This window comes from Schistocerca serialis, chromosome 7 (assembly GCF_023864345.2).
Source record: "Schistocerca serialis cubense isolate TAMUIC-IGC-003099 chromosome 7, iqSchSeri2.2, whole genome shotgun sequence".
In the NCBI taxonomy this organism is placed as follows: domain Eukaryota; kingdom Metazoa; phylum Arthropoda; class Insecta; order Orthoptera; family Acrididae; genus Schistocerca; species Schistocerca serialis.
Window position 1 is genome coordinate 271836110 of NC_064644.1, and position 27197 is coordinate 271863306.

At 38.8% G+C, this 27197-nt stretch overlaps 1 protein-coding gene across 2 annotated transcripts in view; it reads left to right on the forward strand.

The window, feature by feature from the left end:
- LOC126412617 (synembryn-A) overlaps positions 1–27197 on the forward strand; it is a 137480-nt gene that overhangs the window by 12356 nt on the left and 97927 nt on the right. The window lies entirely within an intron of this gene.

Genomic DNA, 27197 nt, shown 5'->3' on the forward strand with positions numbered 1-27197 from the left:
TTATATTGAAGTGAAACAAGGACAATAAATGGTTCAGGTGAGAAGAGAATAGAAGCTTTTGAAATGTGGTGCTACAGAACAATGCTGAATATTTTATATTAACCAATGGAAAATCCAGGTTGGAATGTTACAATATTATGAAAAGGAAAATTGCCACTCGCCATACAGCGGATGAGTCGCAGATAGACACAACAAAAAGACAGTCACAAATAAGCTTTCAGCCACCTAGGTCTTCGTCAAAAATAGACCCCCCCCCCCCCCCCCCCACACACACACACACACACACACACACACGACTGCAGTCTATGGCAACTGAAGCCACTCTCAGTGTCTGTTGTCTGTTTTTGACGAAGGCCTAGCTGGCCAAAAGCTTATTTGTGACAGTCTTTTTATTGTGCCTATCTGTGACTCAGTGTCTCCACTATATGGTGAGTGGGAGTGGCAACTTTCCTTTTCATAATACTGAAGGTTTTATATTGATAGGCAAAATGACTAATAAAGAGGTACTGAATCGGCTGGAGGAAAAAAGAAATTTGTGGCACAACCTGACTAAAACAGGGGGTCAGTTGATAGGACATGTCCTGATACATCAAGGTATTGTCAATTTTGTGATGAAAAGATGTGTGTTGTTTCTGATTGACTTTAATAACTCACATACTAAATATTATAGCAATTATGATAATACGTGCTGACTTGATGCCAAACTTGAGACATGAAAATTTGTAATGGGTGAGAATGGAATGATTTTAAAACTTAATGTTTATTTTGTAAATAAAACACCAGTATACCCAAATTGTGTTTATATGCTGTAAAAATTTGTGTGTATATACTTGTAGAAACATTATTCCTTAAATTTTCTTATTGAAGTTTGCTTTCTGCAGTCAGGATAATCTTCTGGTGTTCTTGCATGTAATGTAATAAAAATTGCTTTTGTCTGATTAAACTGTGAAAGTCTTGCATCAGCTTGATCCCTCTTTCAGCTGTATCGTCCACTGCCCTCAGCATTTAAACTTTCTTTGTTGCTTCTTGTAAAGAAGCATTATTTGACCATAGGGGACATTCATGGAGAAAACTGTCATCAATTTTAAGACAATTGGACATCATCTAGCTGCTGAGTGAAACGAAGTCATAGAGGTTTTTCTCTGTAATTAAAAAAGAGAAAGTGAGTTACCAAAATTGTGATGTAAACAGAAAACTAAAGAAACAACTTCTGTATGTACTTATTTAACTTACCACACAGTGGGCTGAATAGTTCTTCCTTTTACTGTAGTTTCTAGATCCACATCATTGTAAGACAATGACAAGACAGAAACTTGAGCAGTCAAATACATAAATGCTGCCTTATCCTCTGTAAAGCTGCTGTGGGGATGCCTTTATTATTTTTTTGATAAGCTTTCATTGACTTAAAAAGTACAAATCATGGCAGGGTGCTTTTACTGCCAAATTACATTGGCGTTTTGGCTTGTCATAGGATGTCACAGTGAATAGGCAAAACATCTGACAGTCCTTCCTTATTCTTGCTCATAATTGTAAAGTGAGCACAAAGCAATGACATTTGTAGGAAATAAATAGCTCTTGCCATCCATTGTGCTTGGTGCGTGGCACCTGGATGTTTATCTCCATCTAAAAATATCACAGAAAGCTCTAGCAAATCTCGATAGTTGCCTCTGACTACTTTTTGGTCAGTTCAGTTCGGCAAAACTCAAGCAGATAGCCAATTTCGGAAAGAGTCAGCTTGTATTTTATCTGCATTGGTACTTTTCCAGTTATCTTGGAACTTTTTGAACAATGGAAGATCAGGATTTGTTGTCACTTGACTCATTTTTACTTTGAACATGTGTTTTAAGACCATTTCTTGTAAGTGATGGCAGCAAGCAAAAATAAGCAGATTTCTATTAAGCTTTTCTCCAAGAAGCACACAGGCACCATTGATCTATATTTGAAGCCGTAATATCACAGCAAAGAAATTACACTTATGTTAGAGATACCAGTCTACAATCGTGTCCCAAATGGCTTTCACCTGTCCGCATCCTGAAGAGTCTTACAACCTTGGCACAGTGATATGTTGCCCATTATTTTTATATGAAATAACTATCAGAAGATGTTCTTGTGTTGATTTCCAATCATGTCAAGCAGGCAACAGTATGCCATCCTGGCCAACAATCACATCAGGTATCTCATTTTGAAAATTAGTTTTATAGCTTCTGCATACTCTTTCCATTTTTCCGTATGAATTCTTCAAATTGAGGACTTACTTACAGGTTATCCATCAGTATTATATCCAAGTGTCTCGATGGTATCTTCAAGAATAAACACTGAATCCTACAAACTTACCTGACATCTATAAGGAGCCTTCAAATGAAACCCAGTCATTAGTGTAAAATAATGATAACAATTTCATTAACTCAAGAATAGTCACCAAAACTGGTGACACATTTATACCATTGCGACACTAGCAAGATTCCATCCTTGAAGAAACTAGTAGGTAGCTGTCAGATACAGGCCTGGACCCACTCACACACTCCGTCGTCCATTGCGAATCAATGTCCACGAATAGTTTGTTTTAGAGGTCCAAATACATGAAAGTCACACGGTGAAATGTCGGGACTGCACGGTGGATGTTCCAGCATTTCTCACCAAAATTGCTACAATGTCATCTTCACTGCATTGGTCGTGTGTGGGCAGGCATTATAACGCAGGAGGATAATGCCATTGGACAACATGCTTCGGCATTTTGACTTGATGGCTCATATAAGGTTCTGTAAAGTGGCTTGAGAACACTGGGCATTGATGGTGGTTCCCCGTTCCAGGAAGTCGACAAGCAATGAGCCCTTGTGGTCTAAACAGTATATCACGACCTTACTAGAACTGCTGTGCACAGCTATTGATTTCTTTGGAGGTGATGAAGCCACATGTTTCCACTGCTTACTCTGATACTTGCTTTCTGGTTCAAAATTGTGACACCATGTTTCGTCAGCTGTGACAATATGCGACAGAAAGCCGTATTCCTCCTCATGATAACATTGCAGATGACTCAAAGACAGCACCATTCAAGTATTGCTCTGTTCAGCAGTCAGTTGGTGGGGAACCCACTGCACACAGATTTTTTGAAAGTTCTAGTGTTAATGCATTATGGTGTGGGCTGTGCCCACAGTAATATCCAGTAACCGATGGATCTCATCCATGGTGATTCTGCGGTTGTCCAAGATTAAACCAATCACTTCCACAACCATTTCTGGTGTGATGCCCAGGATAAGCATCGTCTTCCAGTGACTTGCGCCCCTCAAGGAATCGTTTGCGCCATTCCACAATACTTGAATGACTCTGACTGTACTCACTGTACACAACCTTTATCCTTTGATACATTTCATGACCTCCAACTCCCTCCACCGCCAAAAATCGAATCACTCCCCGTTGTCCTGCTAACTCGCCTGCATGTTCAGTAGTGGGCGATAACTTGTGTGACCACCTTCTCTTCAGCGTGAAACCTCACTGACGTTATGCAATATCAAACGGTGTGTGCACATCAGTCTCTCTACCAATAGATGGCACCACCATACCTGCAGTTACGTGGTGCCACCTTATGTGTAAAGCAAAGGTAGGCACACTGACCAAGTTTCATATGAATGGACCTCATATCTAGCACTATTACTAATTTTGACAGTCAGTAGCGACAGAGCGAGGTGGCGCAGTGGTTAGCACACTGGACTCGCATTCGGGAGGACGACGGTTCAATCCCGTCTCCGGCCATCCAGATTTAGGTTTTCTGTGATTTCCCTAAATTGTTTCAGGCAAATGCCGGGATGGTTCCTTTGAAAGGGCACGGCCGATTTCCTTCCCAATCCTTCCCTAACCCGAGCTTGCGCTCCGTCTCTAATGACCTCGTTGTCGACGGGACGTTAAACACTAACCACCACCACCACAGTCAGTAGCGAGCCAGTGGGTGTGTTGGACCTTCCATTGAGCTACGGACCCCCTTGAAGATGTCTCCCGCAGTCGGAGACGAAACGTTGGGAATCGACACAGAATTCATCAACCGACCACGGCATAACAGCCCGGATAATTATAATGGACATGATATTTCCGGCCATGAAAGTCTACATTTTAGTATGCAGTTTGATCTGCATCCTGCCTGTTCACCTGGTATATTTACAAAGATCTACTGATGCATTATATTGTACATCATTCTCTCCAGGTGATTATGTAGCACACTAACTAAGGTTACAAGTTGATAACCTTATGATTTGTCCTTTGGTTTACCTGGTTTCAGTAAGACTGTGACTTTTGTTCATTTCATTTATTTCATGGATCCTATGTTGCCTGTTTTCAGAATTTTTGTGCAGAACTCAGCTAGCTACTTTTTCACATACTTGGCAAAGTGCAAAAGGAATTGTGTGAATGCCATCAAAGCCCAAGGCTTTTGCTGCTTTTATTTCTTTTATGGCACTCGTTGCTTCTTCAGTACTGAATGAGAGAGAATACACTGTTTCAGCTTTGCAATCTGTATGAGGGTTACTTCCAGTCACTAGGTACAGACTTTTGTTGTGCGAGCATTTGTATATGACTGTTAAAAATGAAGCTTTTTCATCATTGCAACACTGGCGTTAGCATCTGTCTGTTTATTTGGTGTACAAACTATTCATCAATTTAATTAATTTGCTGCTACCAATCCACCTGAGGGTGAGTACACACTCTTAAAATGGTATGATGGCCTTCTCACATACATAGGGGTTCAGTTGTACACTGTTCCATTGCGTACTACAAAAACATCTAATAGTTATCTAGGAGAACCCTAAGAAAATGGTCAGTGAGTGATATATAAAATACATGAATAAATATAAATATATCTGAAAACAAAGATGATGTGACTTACCAAACGAAAGCACTGGCAGGTTGATAGATACACAAACATACACACAAAATTCAAGCTTTCGCAACCAACGGTTGCTTCATCAGGAAAGAGGGAAGGAGAGGGAAAGACGAAAGGATGTGGGTTTTAAGGGAGAGGGTAAGGAGTCATTCCAATCCTGGGAGCGGAAAGACTTACCTTCGGGGGGAAAAGGACATACACATGTATGTGCGGATGGATATGTGTGTGTGCGCGAGTGTATACCTGTCCTTTTTCCCCCGAAGGTAAATCATTCCGCTCCCGGGATTGGAATGACTCCGTACCCTCTCCCTTAAAACCCACATCCTTTCGTCTTTCCCTCTTCTTCCCTCTTTCCTGAACCTGAATCGTTGGTTGCGAAAGCTTGAATTTTGTGTGTTTGTTTGTGTGTCTATCAACCTGCCAGTGCTTTCGTTTGGTAAGTCACATCATCTTTGTGTTTAGATATATTTTTCCCACGTGGAATGTTTCCCTCTATTATATGAATAAATATAAATGGGTAGATAAGATAAGGAAAACAAAGTTCATGATCCCTCAGAATAATAATGTAGATTTACCACACTATCAGATTCCACTAACAGTTTATTCATAGACACCACAAATTTACTTTGAATGGTGCCCGTACATGGGATGATATTATACACAGTCGAGTAAATAAAGTGAGAAATATCTGTGTAGGCAGAGAAAGCAGAGCATTCATAGGCAATTGCTATCATTAGCCAGAGCTATCAAGCAGTGGACTAAATCAACTAGACTGCATAAATACCTAATGCTCAACAAATTTAACCAAGTCTGTATGCAGTATTCAATTCGGGCACTATTAGCTTCATTAGCATTCACTATTTAAATAACAAATTATTATACTGAGAAATGACCAAAATAGGCGCACTTTGAAATATTCCTATCTCCAAACTCACTTTAACATGTGTGGCACTCTGACTGTGTGTCTCATATCAACAACCGTACCCATCCAGCTACAAACATCAGTAGATCTTTTATCTATCTCTGTTTGCTCCGTCTTCAACTCTGTCATGTAATTACTGATGGAGTCATTTCAGCTCTTACGTTCTTGACCACCATTCATATATATTTTCAGTTATTTTACATGTTCTGTTTTTCAACAAACAAGACATGTCTTTACAATTAATCTACATTCCATATTTATACAGAGTGTAACCATGTATGGAAGTGAAACATGAACAATATACAGCTTAGACAAGAAGGGAATAGAAGCTTTTGAATGCAGAAGACTGTTGTACATTAGATGGGTAGATCACATAACTAACGAGGAGTTACTGATTATAATTGGGGAGAAAAGAAATTTGTGGCACAACCTGACTAGAAGAAGGGATTAGTTGATAGGACACATTCTGAGACATCAAAGGATCCCCAGTTTAGTGCTGGAGGGAAGTGTGAGGGGTAAAAATCTTAGAGGGAGACCAAGAGATGACTACAGTAATCAAATTCAGATGATGGCAGGTTGCAGTAATTATTCGGAGGTGAAAAGGCTTGTACAGGATTGAGTGGCATGGAGAGCTGCATCAGACAATCTTCAGACTGAAGACCACAACGACAACATTTGCACAAGCTAATTTTATACGTAACTGAAATCACAGTTTCTGGGTAAGCATTTTATACTACAAATTGGAACTGCAAGAGCCTAATCAAGTTCACGCCTTTATTCTTCATGCTCCTGCAGTACTGCATTGTACTAATCAATTGGCCATCTTAAAACATTATATTTCTAAATTTTTGCATTAAATGCGTGTGAACAAATTGAAGCAGTAATGTGAATTACTCATGCTACTGCTAATCATTAGTATAAATGTGAAGAACTCGGTTGCTTTGGCACTCTGACAAACCTTATTCAAAAATTTATTTATAATATTTGTTTAATTTGTTCTATATTATAGCAAATGTACTCATTTTATAGCTGACTTGAAGTGCTATCAGACTGTGTGTCGAACATAATTGTAGCATATTTGTAGCTTTTGTTATTTCTGTTATAAATAATTTCACATTTAATTGTTAATAACTGTGTCAGTATTTATTGTACAAACATGATGATAATTTTATTGAAGGAATGCCTTTATTGCAATTTCAATGCTGTTATTAGGTATTCTGTTACTGGTACGGAATTGTTGCAGTATTTTTGGTGAATATATGTTTTAGTTTCATACATGGTCAGTGTGTGACCACGCTGCTCAGCTTCTGCAGCCATGTGGTGGCTCGGTTTCGCTCCTTTTCACCATGGGGAAATCCATGTGCTATCCTTTTACTGCCTTGTCACATAATTAACCTCCGTATTTGGCCCCTTGGGATTGATGGAAGCTCTTGCTTATATATCTGTCTTGGCCACTATATGATTACTTGCCAGCCACATATTGCTCAGTTAAACCTCTCATTCTTTCATCAACATTTGTATAAAACCTACTGTTGTAATGCCATGTCAGCATACTCTGAAAGAAACTTAACTGGTATACAATCTGGACCAAAAGACTTGCCTTTATTGCATGATTTATATTGCTTCACTGCATGGAGGGTACATACTTCTAAATTTCTTGTGTTGGCAGCTCTTCTTGATTCAAATTCTGTAATATTTAGTGCATTATCTTTAGTGAGGGAATTTCAGAAAATCGAGTTTACTAAGTCCACTTTAGTGGCGTTGTCACCCATAATATTAAAATTGCTGTTGCACTTTTCAGGTACAGATTGTGTCTTGCCTGTGATATATTTTACGTGTGACCAGAGTGTCTTTGGATTTTCTGTGAATTTCAAGGCAGAGTATCATTGTGGAAACTAGTAAAATCATCTTACATTGAATTCTGCATTAAAGTTTTTGGCATCTGTAAACCATCACTAATCTCGGAGATTTTATATTCTTTTAAATGTGGCATGCTATTTATCATTGTTTTGTACCGTTGGGGAACACTGGCTTAATGTAGCACTTTCCTTGCGAACTGTTTTTCTTGTTGGTTTAAGGTTTTATATAGCTGCTGCCTTGTTCCTTATAGTTGAAGCTGAGTCAGAACACTTCACACTTCATGAGATCTGTCACCCAACATAATATCTTATGTATTTTCCTTTTTATTTTATTTTTCAGCGCCATAGTTGAGTCTCTTGAAGTAGAAGTCCTGCTAATGAGTGCCTCTGAAATCCCATGTGTAGTCAAGCTTCTTTGCTCTGCAATTGTTATTGGATCAAAAGAGGATAACTTCTATTCACATCACAAAAAAGCACGTCCACTACTTTCCTTTTACAAACATATATTTCCTTGAATGGATGTATAGATCATTAGAGTGACAAGTGGGTGTACAGATCATTAGAGTGACATGTGAACTAGAATAGAACACAACTTTTTATTCGACATATGCCTCGAAGACTCAACATGACATCCAAGATTACAATGTATTTTATTTGTTACAAAATCCTCTTGTCATTTGTTTTCATTCTTGGAGAATGTGGTTGCTCCTTGATGGTCAAGCCACCACCAAGCCATGATGCCGGAACATAAAAGACCCCAACCACAGCATTTGAAGCCATTTACTTGTCATCATACCTTGCCATTTTCCCATATTCCATACACCTCATAATTTCTGCACGTACGGAAACAAACACCCATGCACGATATATGTCCTGCAATGTACTACCTGCCTAGTATTTTTCTGTCAACTTCACAACCTGTATGATGCTAGAAATTGTCCTGTAATGAGCAATCTTTCTGTATAGCAAGAGAGCACTTTAAGATATATGTGTATCGTGATCCAACTTAAATAAACTTCATCAAATTACTTATGGTTTTTATATTTGTTGATTTTTTTTTATTTATTTAACAATGTTTTGCATACAAGGCAATATACTCAAGATTTTCTTGTTCAATTCTTGTATATGTACATAGTTAGTTACTTTTCACCCTTTCTCACATTATTATTACCAGAGGAGTTGCTTGTTGGGAATATTCCTACCATTCAGACTCAAGAGGCAAATCTCAGTATAGGTTGTAGTCAACAAGCATTGAACATTCCTACTCCAACCATTTTTTGTCTCTTCTGTCAGGTAAGTGTACACTCCTTCTAAGGGCAGTCACTGTGACAACCTCTATACCATTATAGATGTGAGTGTTCCCTCATTTCCCTGAAAAAAAGTATGATACAAGTCAGTCTCTTAATGGGTTCACTTGACCAAGTTATTGACTGTTCTGTAGGCCTGTCTAGCCTTACCTCTCTCCTCCCTACATTAAATGGTACAGATCATCCCTCCCATGGATTCGCCTGACCAAAGTATAGGCCATTCCTCCTACAGATCCACCTGCCCTTTTCCTCTCCTTCACCTCATCCACTATTTGGGTGTGCCTCTTCTTAACTTCGCCAGTGATCACAGATACTAGCCCCCATCCACTGTCTTTTCTCACTCTATACAATAAGTTTCTATCATAATTGCTTTCTGTTGACGTTACCTGATTGCTCTCTATCTAAATAGCTTAACTCCTCTATTCTAATATCATCTTTTCTTTTCTTTTTTTCACACTTGTTTATAACACATATAACATCACTACATACACATACTTCTCACGCGTATGTATATCCGCAGCTCGTGGTCTAGTGGCTAGCGTTGCTGCCTCTGGATCGTGGGGTCCCAGGTTCGATTCCCGGCCGGGTTTGGGATTTTCTCTGCTTGGGGTCTGGGTGTTTGTGTTGTCATCACCACCACCACCACCACCACCACCATTCGTGACAGTGGCTAGATTGGATTGTGTACAAAAAATTGGGCTGTGTAAAAATTGGGGCTTTGCACGGAGGCTGATGAGCGCACAGTTGAGTGCCCCACAAACCAATCATCATCATCATCATGCTTATGTGTCTTGTTTCTACTTACTGATACATACAGCTTATCCTTTACTTTCTTATAATTACTAGATTTAGACAATACAAAAGATTCCATTCCAGATATTTCTTGCGAATATACTAGGATAATGGTAGCACTTCGTCTCCTGTTATTAAAATTTATACCTCATGGACCTAGTCCTTGTTGAATACTAGTTATCAAACCTTCTCATTCTCATGTTAACTCATAAGATCTTGCTTCTTATTCAGCTACACATTTTAACTTATCATCAGTTTGTCTTGCCTTCCGTCTCCTACCTGGACTCTTCTCCCCTACAACATGTGGCGTGACTAACATGTGTCTCTTACTTAACCCTAAAAAAAAATCCCGTAAGTCTATTGTTGTTGTTATACTTGAAATACCTGCCAGTGCAATCCTACTGTTGTAGGTTACAAATTCTACTATACCCCATCGATGGATTCCCTTACCACCCCAGCGACCCCATCTGCTAAGATACCTCACCGTGGTACCAGAGGGAGAAGTTGTATGGTATTCCTTTCAGAACGGACTTGCCATGGCTTCATCATCACAGACACCCCAAAAATTGACCCTAACAAACACCTATGAAATGCAATGAAATAAGCAAGTATATTGACATAAGTCATCATCAATTGTCAGTATAAGTTCTGTGATCAGTGTGTTTGTCAATCAATACTCAATAGAGGTGATATCACCACCCATGACTAACTTCCATAAAAAAAAAATTCAAAGACAAACCCAACCATTTTATTCTTCTTTCTTTATGTTTAAAAAATGTACAAAACCAATAACTTCATATTCTAAATTCCAGAATATTTAGCTTACTATATTCATAGATTTTGCAAAGACCTTGTGAGTTAAAGCATTTCTCTGCAAATGTCATAGTGCTATAACTTGTTTCAGTTTCTATCATTTCGTGTACTACATGTACAACATACGTCTTCAGAATTTTCCTTGAAATATTAATTTATAGCTAAGTTTATTAACTAAGCGCATGGCTACCTTCATAAACGTACTGATGCAGTTTTTGTTGAATAAATACTAGATGCTACATGTAAAGGTCTTGGACTAATTCCCCCCCTCCCCTCCTTTCCAGAACATTCTTCATTTTCCGTAACTATTGTAGGATAATATGTTGCAGTCAGTGTTTCTCTTTGATTTCCCTGTTTTCCATTGTTCTCACTACTAGCTACTACTTTAGGAACGAATATATGTGAAGGGATGTTGCTGTTCTGACACTCTTTATTGTGTTAGGGTAGAAAATGTTTTGCCCACTTATAGGTGTATTCCAAGTTTCGTTTTCTTCCCATGTTTGGCAAAGATTAGAATTTGTTTCTTAATGAATTTGTTTCGGAATCTTTATTATTCATGCTATTACCTCCCATGTTATCCTCTGGCGTATGTTCATTCCTTTCTTTGTTCAGTGTATCTAAATCCTCAACAAAAGTTAGTGCATCATTAACTGTTGTCCAGACTCTATACCGAACTTTGTTTTGTGCATGATATGGTAACCTTTGTACCAATATTTTGACTAAATGGGACTCCTATATTGGCTTATCTAAATATTAAGAACGAGTCGGGTGCTGTTCTACATACTTTTTAAAACTTTCCCAAGAGTTGTTATAATATTTCGGGTGTAATAACTCTAATGTAAATTTCTTTTGTATGCTGGTAGACCAAGATTTTCTTTGAAATTTTTCCTTAAAATCCTCTCAAGCTGAAAAATCCTCAGTTTAGCAATACGCAATTCTGCCTCATCACCTATCAAATAACTCGAGACAAAATCTATCTTTTTGCTATCCTCCCAGATTTTTGGTAAGTATCTAGAAAATACCCTCAAAAATAGGTTGGGTGAACTTCTCCATCAGATTTGAATTTTGGAAGTTGCTTTGATAAATTCATATTACTTCCCAATTGTAACCCCTCTAATAAACTACTCGATACCCCACTGTTATTTACCCCTGCCTTCTTATGGATTTCCTGCTTAGTACTCTCGATAGCTTCCCATAATCTCGTTAATTCTTTTTTGTTTTCTTCAGCTCCTTGCTTAAAAATAGTGTTAGCATTAAACAATTCTACTTTCTCTTGTATGGCAGAATTTACAACTTCATGTAATTGTTCCACCAAATTAGGTAGTGTTTCAGGTGTGTTAGCTATTTCTGTAAATTTTTTGCATTGTTCGAAAACAGTTACATGCTCTTTCAGCTCTGAGATTTGCTCTTTAACCTGGTTGAAATCTCTAATAGCAAATAGACCTACTTTGTTAATTTTGCCCTCTAATTCTTTTAATTGGTCTTTTACTTCTTTGCAAACTAAATCACCTTGGTTACTGATCTCATTCTTCAACTCCTGAGGCAATTGGGTCAAAGTACAGGGCTATTACAAATGATTGAAGCGATTTCATAAATTCACTGTAGCTCCATTTATTGACATATGGTCACGACACACTACAGATACGTAGAAAAACTCATAAAGTTTTGTTCGGCTGAAGCTGCACTTCAGGTTTCTGCCGCCAGAGCGCTCGAGAGCGCAGTGAGACAAAATGGCGACAGGAGCCGAGAAAGCGTATGTCGTGGTTGAAATGTACTCACATCAGTCAGCCATAACAGTGCAACGACACTTCAGGACGAAGTTCAACAAAGATCCAACAACTGCTAACTCCATTCGGCGATGTTATGCGCAGTTTAAAGCTTCTGGATGCCTCTGTAAGGGGAAATCAACGGTCGGCCTGCAGTGAGCGAAGAAACGGTTGAACGCGTGCGGGCAAGTTTCACGCGTAGTCCGTGGAAGTCGACGAATAAAGCAAGCAGGGAGCTAAACGTACCACAGCCGACGGTTTGGAAAATCTTACGGAAAAGGCTAAAGCAGAAGCCTTACCGTTTACAATTGCTACAAGCCCTGACACCCGATGACAAAGTCAAACGCTTTGAATTTTCGGCGCGGTTGCAACAGCTCATGGAAGAGGATGCGTTCAGTGCGAAACTTGGTTTCAGTGATGAAGCAACATTTTTTCTTAATGGTGAAGTGAACAGACACAAAGTGCGAATCTGGGCGGTAGAGAATCCTCACGCATTCGTGCAGCAAATTCGCAATTCACCAAAAGTTAACGTGTTTTGTGCAATCTCACGGTTTAAAGTTTACGGCCCCTTTTTCTTCTGCGAAAAAAACGTTACAGGACACGTGTATCTGGACATGCTGGAAAATTGGCTCATGCCACAACTGGAGACCGACAGCGCCGACTTCATCTTTCAACAGGAAGGTGCTCCACTGCACTTCCATCATGATGTTCGGCATTTCTTAAACAGGAGATTGGAAAACCGATGGATCGGTCGTGGTGGAGATCATGATCGGCAATTTATGTCATGGCCTCCACGCTCTCCCGACTTAACCCCATGCGATTTCTTTCTCTGGGGTTATGTGAAAGATTCAGTGTTTAAACCTCCTCTACCAAGAAACGTGCCAGAACTGCGAGCTCGCATCAACGATGCTTTCGAACTCATTGATGGGAACATGCTGCGCCGAGTGTGGGAGGAACTTGATTATCAGCTTGATGTCTGCCGAATCACTAAAGGAGCACATATCGAACATTTGTGAATGCCTAAAAAAACTTTTTGAGTTTTTGTATGTGTGTGCAAAGCATTGTGAAAATATCTCGAATAATGAAGTTATTGTAGAGCTGTGAAATCGCTTCAATCATTTGTAATAACCCTGTATTTGCAATGTTAAAGTGCGCGTCATTTATGTTGGCGGCCGAGTTTAGGTTTGTTCTGCGCATCTGACGTCACAAAACACAGTCAGCCAATGAACAGAGAACGACGTTGCCAGATCTCGACTGCAGAGCAGAGCACAGACGAGTGTCTTCAGTTTCAGAAACATCCAGTCATAAATAAAGTAATAGAACAAAAGCAATGTCTTGATAGCAGACTTTCTTTTATAGAAAGTTTGGAAAAAAGCATTCTTTATACCAGTTGCGTCATATTCTATTAATTAATTAAACCAAACAAGCAATAAGACTCCTAATTCAGGCGATAGCAAAGAAAGGTGACTGTATCAATCTCACCAACCACTTCTTCACAATAAAGAACAGCGGTAATTGTTTATTTCCTATTGTACTTCGACGAAGTGTGAGTAATTCGCAGTCATACCAACAGTGTTTGTCAGTATTTTGCGTGACGTGTTAGACTCCTCATTGACCTACGTTATAGGACGAGCTGCGGTAGCGTAACAGTTAAGGCGTTGAATTAGTAAGCGAAAGGTGAAGAGGAAACCTTGTGCGGTGCTTAATATTTTCTTTATTTAAAAACAATATCGAAGTGTCTTATCTTACCTCACGAATTTTATTCGTTTGAATGCAATTTTTTTGAAATTCCTAGTGCTTTGTCTCTTCATTAACCCTTTCGCTGCTGCAGACACGTGCTCCCCGCATTCTGCGCTGTGCGCAACTTTGTCATCACTGCACTGCTCGCCTGTGCAGACACATGGTGTTCCCACTGCTTTGTCACACGTATCATTCAATTTCACAAAAACTGTCTGGTCCAAAAATTAGATTTTTACACATCTTCTTGACTGATACCTTCCCCCCATAAATGACTTAATTTTGTTTCGATGTTCGACCCAGTTATTGTGCAGCATTAAATGTAGTAAACCATTGCACGAAATTTTGAAGAGTTTGCAGAGGTAAAAGTCCATAGCGTATACTTTCCGTATGGTCGATTTTAGTTGCCACAATGTTGAGAATTAAATGTGGATAAGATACCTAAATTTCATATAAAATTTACTGTATAACAATATCTCATTTTATTTAAGTACCACATAGGTGTCGTATGTAATATTGAGAAATATTCCGTCTTTCGCGACTGTAATAAAAGTTTTATTTACACCGGGCGCATTTGGCTTTATTTTAAAGCACTTCAATCAAATTTTATATGAAATTTAGGTTGGGGTTGGGTTGTTTGGGGAAGGAGACCAGACAGCGAGGTCATCGATCTTCCTTTCAAAGGAACCATTCTGGCATTTGCCTGGAGCGATTTAGGGAAATCACAGAAAACCTAAATCAGGATGGCCGGACGCGGGATTGAACCGTCGCCCTCCCGAATGCGAGTCCAGTGTGCTAGCCACTGCGCCACCTCGCTCGGTATGAAATTTAGGTATCTTGTCCACATTCCATTCTCAACATTGTGGCAACTAAAATCGACCGTATGGAAAGTATACTCTATGGACTTTTACCTCTGCAAACTCTTCAAAATTTCGTGCTATGGTTTACTATATTTAATGCTGCATAATAACTGCGTTGAACATCGAAACAAAATTAAGTCATTTATGGGGGGAATGTATCAGTCAAGAAAATGTGTAAAAATCTAATTTTTGGGCCAAATAGTTTTTGTGGAATCCAATGATAAGTGTGTCAAAGCAGTCAGAACACCATGTGTCAGCACAGGTGAGCAGTGCAGTGACAAAATCGCGCACAGCGTGGAATGCGGGGAGCACGTCTCTGTAGCAGCGAAAAGGTTAATGCGGCCGTGGTGGCTTTACTTCATGAACTGCGCGCTCCCCTCTAAATGTTAAGTTTGCGAACTGTACTATACTATGGTGCTGCTTCTCTTGGCGCGTGCGTCGTGTGCAACTGGCAACACAGCAATTTTCCTCGTCTGGGCGGGCATGCGCGAGCCGCCAAGATAAAAGAATTGAACTATAGTTAATTTAGCTTCCATTTCCTGTTTGAATTATGCTGTTCTCCCTAATTTTAGTTCTTCTTTCGTATTTTATGCCTTGACGGAGGTTCATTGCTTTTAGACTCTGCTTTGTCATCAGGAATTATCTGACAAAGTAGATTCTAGTGTTAAGGAATTATCTTAGTGTTAGAGAGTTTGTTATTTGTTGAATTTACTTTTTCAGATAATTTCATAAAATTACAATTCATTTCATGAGACAGTTGTTGTAATAAACATTTAAACAGTCCTGGAGCCTCTGTGGGCATTTTTCAAGTAATGACGGGTGTACAGTGTGAATATTCTTTATTATGTCCCTCTGTTACGCTAATAAATGGTTACTGCACAGTTTTTTTAAATGTGATAACAGTGAAGCACTGTTACTGTCTAGGCTAAAAAAGTTTTCAAAGTGTATTTTTGCATTTTCTGAACACCTCAACCTTTTTGATGAACTGCACTCTCTCATCGTTAGCAGACTTAATTGCATGTATGTGGCAATGTACTGCAATCATTTGCACCACCCAGCACAGCCGACGTCTCGAACACACCCGTCGAAAATTTCTTCTCCTCCAAACCTGCTAAGAAATTACTCCATCATAGTTAAAACATTCTTTTATTAATGTGTCAATGTTGTTTACTTGACATCTATATTTAAGTGAAGTTGCTGTAATACTTGTGCCACAGTTGTATAAGTATGCTTTGTCTTCGGGTTTTGTGAATTGTTCAGATCTCAGCAATATTGTAATTTATCACTCGCTGACTTTCAATATTTTGTACATTTATAGTTTTTCATTTTCTTCGTTTTGCTCCAATGCTCTGTGGCCCATACACTGGGAGCCACTTCTTGGTGGTTTAGGGTTTCACGTAGCTGCTGGCTTATTCCTGTTTGCTAATGTTGCTGTAGTGTACAGTAAGGTGTCGAAGTTGAGTGACTGTAGGAAGATACAAGATGACTCAGACAAAATTTCTAGTTGGTGTGTTAAATGGCAGCTAACTCTAAATGGGGATAAATGTAAGTTATTGTGGATGAGTAGGAAGATCAAACCTGTAATGTTTGGTTACAGTAATACTTGCATCGTGATTGATACAGTCAAGTCGTTTAAATATCTGGACATAATATTGCAAGGCGAAGTGAAATGGAATGAGCATGTGAGAACTGTGGTAGGAAAGGCGAATGGTCTTCTTCGGTTTATTGCAAGAAGTTTTGGAAAGAGTGGTTCACCCATAAAATAGACTGCATATAAGATGCTGGTGCGACCTATTCTTAAGTATTGCTCATTTTTGGGATCTGTACCGTGTCAGATTGAAGGAGGAAATCAAAGCAATTCAGAATCAGGCTGCTTGATTTGTTACTGGTAGCTTCCAACACCACCCTCGTGTTATGCAGATGCTTCGGGAACTCAAATGGGGACCCTGGAGAGAAAGTGATGCTTTTTTGAGAAACACTATAGCAAAAATTTAGAGAACGGGCATTTGAAGCTGACTGCCAAATGGTTCCCAACATACATGGTGCATAAGGACCATGAAGATAAGATTCAAGAAGTTAGAGGTCATACAGAGGCATATAGGTAGTCGTTTTTCCCTCCCTGGAACAGGAAAGGAGAAGACTAGTAGTGCTACAGGGCACCCTCTGCCATGCACCATACAGTGGCTTGCGGAGTATCTATGTAGATGTAGATGTAAACCCTTAAAAGAAAATCGGGCCAGTTGGAAGGCTGCAAAGCGGCAGCCTCGCTATCCAGCTATACTTCCACAGTCGTCGTAAAGTGACCAGGTGAATTTTCCAAATTACTACTAGTACCCAGAATAGCCTCGTATCAAGTCAGATATACTGATGATGATCTGGTGGTGAGAAAGGTTAGTAATGAATGGATTGCTTGTACAATTAAGGTAGCAACATAGAATGTCAAGAGTATTGGCATACAAAGAAGGGGAATTGGCAGAAATTTTAAAGAAGGCCAAGGCAGATATAGCTTCCCTAACAGAAACAAAGAACAAGCAACAAAGTAGTAAGTATGTAGGAAAGTATTTGGTGATGTACAGTAGAATGCAAAAAAGGAGAGAACAAGCAAAAGGGTTCCCACTTACACACAGAAAAGATGGAAAAAGAGAATTATAGGGTGTAGTTATATAAATCAAAGTATTATAGTTTTAACTGTCAAATAGGAGAGACAAAACTTGACTATCATTACAGTTTATGCACCTGAAGAAGGGGGCGAGGGGGGGGGGGGGTCTATAGATTTCAATGACAAACTGCAATCAGCTTTGGATAAGTGTAGTATTGACAGGAGATTTAAACACAAGGGTAGAGAATAAATTTATCTGAAAGATTGTAGATACAATGGAAGAAGATAACATACATAACTATGGAAGATTTCTGAGAGATTTTGTTTCTTTTAACAGACTAAAAATACCCAGTACTTTCTTGTGCAAAACAGATATCTTAAAATACACATGGTCAGCTCAAGGATGTAAGGCCCGTAATGACTGCACTATCATTAACTAAAAATTAGAGTAGTAAGAGACTAAAGAGTGGACAGGGATATGACATAGGTGCTGAACATTTCTAGATGATACTTTCACTAAATACGTACACCAAATGGAGAAAGAACAAAATGTTGACAGAAGAGAAGATGAAGGAAGAAATCTATAAAATATCTGTATTACTGAGCAACTATTCTGGAAGCTGGTAATAGTTTCAGGTTGCATCTCTAACAGCTTCCAGGATAAAAAGCAAAATATTTTCAGCATTTCACATAGTTAATGGCCAAATTTGAAAATTTAAAATGCTGTCATAGTCTACTCTTTACAAGGTATAAGCTTATGTTAAAAGCTCAATACAAGAAAACAAGTACAGTAGAGTCTCGATATTTCAAGTCTCAGAGTTATGAGTTTCCTATAATTTCGAGCTTCAGAGGGGGGTTGGGGGGGGGGGGGGAGAATAGGAAGTGTAAATTCTTGATCTGTTTTCCTCACTTGCTCATAGCACAACACCTGTTGAACCACACACTTTGTTGTGCCTATGTCAATGGCCTCATGGCCCCCATGCCAGTTTTTGAAAGTAGCATTTTAGGTTTGTCATTGTTGGCAAAGCACAGTGTTCAATGTTGTTTCATTTTCTTTGTTGACTTTTTTTTCTAAAAAGAAGTGCTGTAACAAGGAAAAGGAAATCTGTGCCTTTGAATATTAAGTTATAAGCATAGAAATTACTTGACAAAGGAGAAACAATAAAAGTACTCGCTCTCAAATGTGGTGTCAGCGAAATTACTGTTGATGGCTGGTGAAGAAACTGACTTAAACTGGAGCAATTTTCTTCAAAGAAATGCTCTGAAAAATCTCGTAACCAGAAAACTATAAAGAAGTCAGAGTTTGAAAAAAACAAGTGAGGCATTTTTCACATAGTTTCTGCAACAAAGACAGAAAGGGACTCCGATTTCTGGCTCAGTCTTGCAGGAGAAAGAATTGTTTCTTTTAGAAACCAGGTGTAAGTGGGAGACGACAATTTGGGTCAGGATATTTTGAAAGACCTGAACAAGTATTGTCGGCAATTGCTACAGTCAGCCTTGCATTTGGAATACAATGAAAAGATTGTAGGAGCTTTGATGAAAGTGACTGTGAAGGGCATTTTGTACTGAATCAGCAAGTCTTGGAGTGAGATAAAGTCAAGTCATGGTGAAAAATTCAAGAGGAAGTAGACCTAACACTGAAACTGAATATTCTGGCAATGAGGATATTTTTCCTTGTCTAATATAATCGGAAGGTTGCCAGACTGTGAAGAGGTGGAAAATGTGGAAATAACTGAATTGTTAAATTCAGATTTACAGTTGGGAGTTACAGGCTTTTCAACAATTACATGGTTAACACCCCAATGCAGTGTCAGAGTGATGAGGCAGAAACTGCACCGATGATGAGTCACACCTGTAGCTATGCTGCACGAGGTCGCCATGCTCTGCGTCGAACATCAACCTGAGGGGACGCCAACCAACAGCCTTTACGTCAGGCAGTGGTGCGATATTGCCTTGCGGAAACTTTGCAACTTCATCAAACAAAAGACTCTTCACAATTACTTCATGAAGTAAAGTATTACTACTAGACTTTAGTTAAAACATAATTCTGTGCCTGTGCAAACATTTTATACTAATAAATTTCATGTTTTGATGACTCTATTTTTTCCAACATAGTTTTATTTCTTTTTCCCACATAAATTTCTATAGTCTTGAGTTTTCAGTAGTTCAGGATGGTCCTCGTCCCATTCATCCCAAACTATACGACTTCAGCATTAGACATGTTATTTTAATTTATTACTTCTTTACTACCGAACTCTATTTTCAACAGAGGTTGCAGTCAGTATCCACATATACCACTGAAAAATTATATCATTGTATGTCACACAGTTCAGGAGATATGACACCGTAGACATTGAGGTGCCTGGAAATTTGCTTTTGCTTAAAATGGATTGTAAATTACCCAGACTATATTCATCCATTGCCTCATAATGAAAGCACTTGGTGCCTTCCAACAAACTTTAAGCATAATTTCAAAACTTTTCTAAAATTTTTCTCGCTTGGATGCTTAACGTCAAATATTTAACACATTAATTCATCTTTAAAATAATTAGGTGCTTGAAGCTTATTTGTACCTGAGAGTTCATTTCTTTAAGTAATTTGAGGTTTATCGGTGTCCATGAAATGAACATAATGTTTGAGGTATAAACCAGAGTGGTTTAATCAAGAACTAGACCAGAAAGAAGAAGTGGAAAAAATAGGGGAGGACTGGGAAAATACAGCAACCACAGTTAAGAAAGCAGCTGAAGAAGCTTTAGGAAAAAAGGAAAAGATAAGGAGGAGGAAATTATTAAAAATTAGGACACTAAAATCAGATAAAGTTATAATGAAAAAACAAGATGCTTATCTTAAGTATTTCATTGAACCAACAGAGGAGAATCATCAGATTTACAAATGAGAGAGAAATGCAGCAAATCGAGGATTTGTGGGATATGTGTATAACTGTAATAGATGATAGTGATATTCATGGAAGGGAAGTGATAACTTATAAAACAATAAAAATGCTCAATCAAACAGAAAAAGAAGTTGCGCTCAAATAAAAACATCCAACAAGCAAACTGGATAGAACATTACAAGGACTTGTGGTACGAAGAAACATATTCCTCAGAGAATAAAGAGAGTGAAATTGGAATAGGATGGGTAGGTAATTCTTGTGTGAGTGAACTAAAAGAAACCTCTAAAGTCCATAAAGAATTGAAAAGCTACTGGTGTGGATGACATAAATGTTAAACTGCTAATATCGAGGCACCCTATTACAAAGAGACTGCTACATTTATTTAATATATGCTGCAGAAATGGAGTTATTCCAGAAACATGACCACAGGCAAACGTAATATTACTGTTTAAAAAAGGAGACAGCAATAACTGTGAGAACTATGGTGGAATCACCTTAGAACTATGGTGGAATCAGCTTACTGGACACCGCAAGAATAATGAATAGGAGGTTAAAGGTTATAGCTGAGAGTTTATTAGGCAAAGAAAAACGAGTGTAGTATTTATAATTAAATAAATAATTGAAAAAGAGAGGAGTATAATTGAGAAAACCCATTTAGTATTCATTGGTTTTTCTAAGGCATTCGATAATATAGATAGGAAGAAACTGTGAAGAATGATGAGGAAAAGATAATCTCCACAACAACTAATGAACATCTTAAAAAGTCTGCTCAAACACACAAATGTAATTTTAGATATAAAAGTCATCTAACACAGCCTTTAGCCAACAAGGAAGGAGTTAGACCAGGGGGGCAGCATATGAACCACAAGTTTTAACATTTGTTGAGACGGCTCATGCCAAAAACGGCAGGATATTTTTGATGGGGAAATTAAGGTTAACAGAAGTTCCCACTTGAATTGCCTTTTAAATGCAGACAATACCATATTGCTGGCAGTGAATGAAGCTGACCTACAAAGGGGAATAAATTTATTAGATAATATTCGTGACGAACACCATCTGATGATTTCAGAATAGGGGTCAAAATCAATGGCTTATAAAGGAAAACATTCTGTATGGACAAAAATTGTTAATAACAGTAGAACAGTAGAATGGGCCAAACATTATAACTATTTCAGTTGTGGTGTTGCCTATGAGTATGATGATGACAGAGAAGAAATTAACGAAGTTTGGAAATATATGCGGAACAATAAACAGATGCCTAAGAAAAAGATTGAAATTTTGTAAGACAGTGGCAGTTCCAGTGCTTCTTTATGGAAGCGAATCATTGTTTATAAGTAAACATGAAGAAAGTTGCATACAAGTAACAGAGGTGAGATTTCTAAGAGCAGTAAAGGGACACGCAAGAACTGACAGATTCTGAAATTCCAAAATTGGGAAAGAACAGCATATATTTAATATCTTCAATAAAATACAGTAAAATAGAAACTGGAATGAACATCACTAACGAGTGAGTGTGATAAGATTATCTCTCCAGAAGATTTAAGCCAGTTGCTAGAAGAATCAAGGAAGACCAAGAAAGGGATGGGTACCATAACAGGCAAAACATAATAGGCCTAATGCTGGAAGTGAAGAAGATGCTCAGATGATTTAAATAGCCATATTTTGTATATATTATTGGTGATTTTGGATTTTCATTAAGTCTCATTACCACAACTTTGTGGTCACTAATTGCTGTATCCATCATGACATACTCCATGTGCTAAGGATTGTTTGTGGCTAAGAGGTTTAGTGTGTTATCACAATCATGTACAATCTTCTTGGACTCCTGAAATAACTGCTCAAAACAATTTTCAGAGAAAACATTTGCACCAATATTGGATGATGTTTTATGCCTAACACAGATTGCAAATATATTTTCACCAGCATACTGAGAGTAGACTGAAGTCACCACCAACTATAATTATGTAAGGTACATAGGCAAAATTAAACTCAAATTTTCCTTGAACTCTTCAGTAATTATATCATCTGAGTTGTGGAGTTCGTTAAAGGAACCATACTAACTCACAGGAACTACCTACTTCAACTTCACTGCAAGATAAACTAGTTCTAACAGTAACAAACATCCTACCACCAATTGAATATATTCTACCCTTTCTGAACAGCATTAAGTCTTGGCAAAAACTTTGGCTGAACTTATCTCCAGCTGAAGCCAGCTTTCAGTTCCTATAACAATTTCTGATTCAGTGATTGCTATGAGGTTGGGAGCTCTGGTTCTTTCCCGACACAGCTATGGCAATTTATAAATGTAATACCAATGTTTCCTCGGTCTTCCCTCATCCTGTGTTTCACCTGCACTCTATGGGACTGAACCACTGTTTTTATTTCTCCGAGACCTTCAAACCTGAAAAACATGGCAGGTATGATTAGGACTTATGCACTGAGGGTTCTTCACAAACTTCATTATGTACGAGGGCTATCCACAAAGTACATTACGTTTTGGAATTAAAAATAAATAAAGTATTGGAAATTTTTTTTATTATATACAGATGAAAGCCACACTTAAATACTACTTTTCTACATAGTTACCATTTAAATTAAGGCACTTATCGTAGCGATGGACGAGCTTGGAAATTCCTTCGTCGTAAATTTCGGCCGCCTGCGCCTTCAGCCACGTGGTTAATCAGTAACCCGGTAGAAATACGATTTTTGTGGATTTCGTGGAAAGAGGCACTACAATAAACTGTCAAAGGTATTGCCAAACTCTGCACAACCTCAGAAGAGCAATACAAAACAAGCGCAGGGGAAAGTTGGGCTCAAAGATCTTGCTGATTCACGACAACGCCCCGGCCCACACAGCAAATGCCCCTCGTGAAGTTCTCGAATCTTTTAAATGGGAGTTGTTTCCTCATCCGCCGTACAGTCCTGACCTGGCACCGAGCGACTTCCACTTATTCCCAGCAATGAAGAAGTGGTTGGCTATGCAGCGTTTGGATGACGAGGCGCAGCTTCAAGAAGAGGTAACCACGTGGTTGAAGGCGCAGGCGGCTGAATTTTACGACGAAGGAATTTCCAAGCTCGTCCATCGGTATGATAAGTGCCTTAATTTAAATGGCAAGTATGTAGAAAAGTAGTATTGAAGTGTGGCTTTCATCTGTATATAATAAAAAAAATTTCCAATAATTTATTTATTTTTAATTCCAAAACGTAATGTACTTTGTGGATAGCCCTCGTATATAGATATGGGGGTTGTCTGGAAAGTTCTCGACTTCACCTAGAAATCGCAGCAGTACTCACGTGATTTTTCCCCACTCACGTTGGTACACATTTTAGTAGTCACTACATAAAATTGCGCCCAAGTTTAAATGTGGCTGTCAAAGTGTCCAAGATGTTTCATGTGAAGCACGTTCATAAAGTGCAAGAACACTTTAATCTTGACAAAGTGCATGGTATTATTTTGGAAGGTCAGTGTATAAAGATATGTGAAATTGCTAATGCTGTACGGATATCAAAGGAATGTGTTGGTCACATCTTGCACCACAAATTGAACATGAGAAAGCTTTGCACAAAATGGGTGCCACATGTGCTCACTGTGGATCACAAACACATTAACATAGCACTTTCCAAAAAGTGCATGGTGTGTGTTTTAGAAAAATAGAAGTGACTTTTTGTGTCAATATGTGACAGTGGATGAAACATGGATTCACCTCAACACACCTGATTCCAAACAGCAGTCTATGCAATGACCAGAAGTTGATTCTTCAGCTTGAAAGAAGGCAAGGATGGTGCCATCAGTGGGAAAGATATTGGCATCGGTGTTTTGGGATGCGAAAGGAATTTTGTTGATTGACTGTCTTGAAGAAGGTAAAGCCATGACTGTAGAATACTATTCTCAGTTTCTAATGAAACTGGATGCAAACATTTGTGAAAATAGATATGGCTTAAAGAAGGAAAAAAAATCATCTTCTATCAGGAGAATGCACCAGCCCACAAAAATGTCTTGGTAGTGGGAAAATTGAGGGTCTTGTATTATGAAGTGCTGAAACGTCCACCATATTCCCCAGATCTGACTGCCTGCGACTTTCATCTATTCTCAAACTCAAAGGAATGCCTCTTTGGCCAGCATTTTTTGTCAGTCAAGAAGCCATTACGGCTGCAGATGGGTACTTTGCAGCACTTCCAGAGAAACCCTACAGAGAGGGGATAATGGCATTGGAACACAACAGGGCGAAGTGTACTGATACCAGTGGAGATTATATTGAAAAATAAAACTTCTTTGAAAGCATAAAATGTCATTTTCACTATCAGGCCGAGAACTTTTCAGACTGCCCTTGTAGTTTATACATCAAAGAATCAGAGACTCTTGACAGTTTTTGCCTGTCATCCATATTGATACTGACAAGATGTCATTCCCAGCAATCCCAAGACCGCATCAAAATCTCTACAGTAGTTCCTGAGACTAGCCTGGACATATAAAAAGAAGTGAGCAGGAGACTTCAGTTTATATATGTAGAGAGAGAAGATGTAATAAAATATTTTTTTGCATTTTGTGTTTTGCATTCAGTAATATTTTTCTGTCATGCTTTTGATGGATAATAAATGTAGTGTAAGTTCTAACAGCAAAATGGTACTTGTTATGTGATGCAATTACGATTTAATAATTTTTGAATTTTTCCCATTACTTGTACTGTGAAGCCTTGCTTCTTGCCGAAATTCAATAGGAAGTACCTCATAGGTTTCAGTGAATGAACTTCTGATTATTGAATATGTGACATAAATGGCTGTATCTTTTGAATGCATTGACTTAGAACATTAAATTTTTAGACCACCAAGGAACCATAGAACTTAGTGCATGACATAAATTTCAACTTGATGCCTATAACTGTTCCTGAGAGAAAACGGTGTTAACAGTTGGACAGACAGGTGGAAAACAAAGCGTTCCTGTAAGGATTCCATTTTTACTGATTGAGGTACGGAACCCTAAAAACCAGCTGGTCCACTCCACACAGACCTCACTACCTGTGTAGCTCCCTCCTCTGTGTAATAGGCCTCTGCTCTGTTGAGAAAATCACAACCCCTTTCCACCTTATGGTACAAACAAAGGAATCTGAAGCCGACATTGTTGCAGAAGTGTTTTAGCCTCTGATTCAGATCCACCACTAAGGTCTGTACAAATGGACTGCTGTCAGTCCTCCGAAAGATGTTACACATGGTGAGCTCTGCCTTTATCATGCAAGAAAGACTGGCTGTTTTTACCTCTTCAGATAGCTGCTTAAATCAGAATCTCTTCTGATCCAAAGTGACATACAACATTTCTATCAACTTGAGCTACCAGCTGCAGTTGGCTGCACCCTATACTCTTCATGGCTTTCAGAAGGACCTGGAATGACTTCTCCCAGAATAAACACATATTGTACACTGGATTTTTCCCCTCTTTGGTATCCCTATTCATAAGGGGCTCCACCAGGTGCATAGTATTGGAGTTCCCAACTACCAGTAATCCCAAATCTGTGAAAGCTTGGACTTTGCATGCTAAGAGGTTTCCCCTGGAACACTGCAGGCAATTGCAGCCAGCTCAGGATCTCTTTATCAGCCACAGTTAGTATGTGAAACCTGTTTGTCAAACAAACTTGGAAGACTTTTCGATTGGCCCCATAGAACAACTTTCACTCTCTGTCTCACTTTGAAACGACCTCCCAGTCACCACAGGCGAGGGGTCAACTTTATTGCAAACAGTAACCGATTCACAGTAGCGTACCGGTTGGGAGTCACAGGGGGCTTGCTGGATGCCCCTTGGATCCGCAAGTCTAGCCCTCACACAGATAGCCAATGGCAATGGCCTCAAGCTGTGTGACTGAAACCAACACCTCCTGAAGCTGTGAGCAAAGGGTCTCCAACTCAGGTCACATCTGAACATAGTGTTCACAGTCATTCATATTAAAGATAGTGAATCTACAGTACACAAACACTTGAGAAATTTAAGATTAAACTACAGAAGAACACAGGCACAGCTAAATCAGCTAAATAAGTAACTGGTTTCCACTTAGAAACTCATAATATAATGTGCAAATGAGTGATATATTCTCCTGCCAATTCAAGAATGGAGGCTGGTTTCTCACTGAGCTACGTACGACAGTCACTGGCTGTTCAAAACAAATGTAAGTAGTGCATCAGATGGCATGAATCTGTCACACAGTTACTAAAATGTGAGACTGTGTCTCGTAAATACATGAACTTGCAAAGAGTTTATGAATTGCATGCTAACCAAATGTTTCATTAATGATCTGAAGAAGTAGAAATCACTGGTTGCCAGTTCCAGACTGAAGGATGGTCTGGAAAGACCAACCCACACCAACAATTCAATTTTGCTAATGGCTAAATGTGGTCAGATACTATTCTGTACCATTATCATTCCTCTCTGTTGACAGATTGTAGCAGAAATATTCATTTGTGATCCAAAAAGATGAGAAAATTGTTTTTCTATTTCATCAATGCTCCCCTCATTCACAGTTTTCCTAAATCACTGTAAGCAAATATAAGAATGGGTCTTTAAAAGGACATAGATGATTTCCCTCACCCCCCCCCCCCCCCAAATCCCAATACAAACAAGTGCTCTCCCTGGCTGGAAAAGAGTTTCAGAAACTCTACAGCCTTGCTATGATGAGGAATGGATGAGTATGAAGTCCCTGAACAGACTGGGATCTGGAGCTAGCAGATCAAAGGTTAATTTGGCAAGATGGGGCTGCACTGATCAAGCTGATATTCAGTGCAACTGTGGAGAA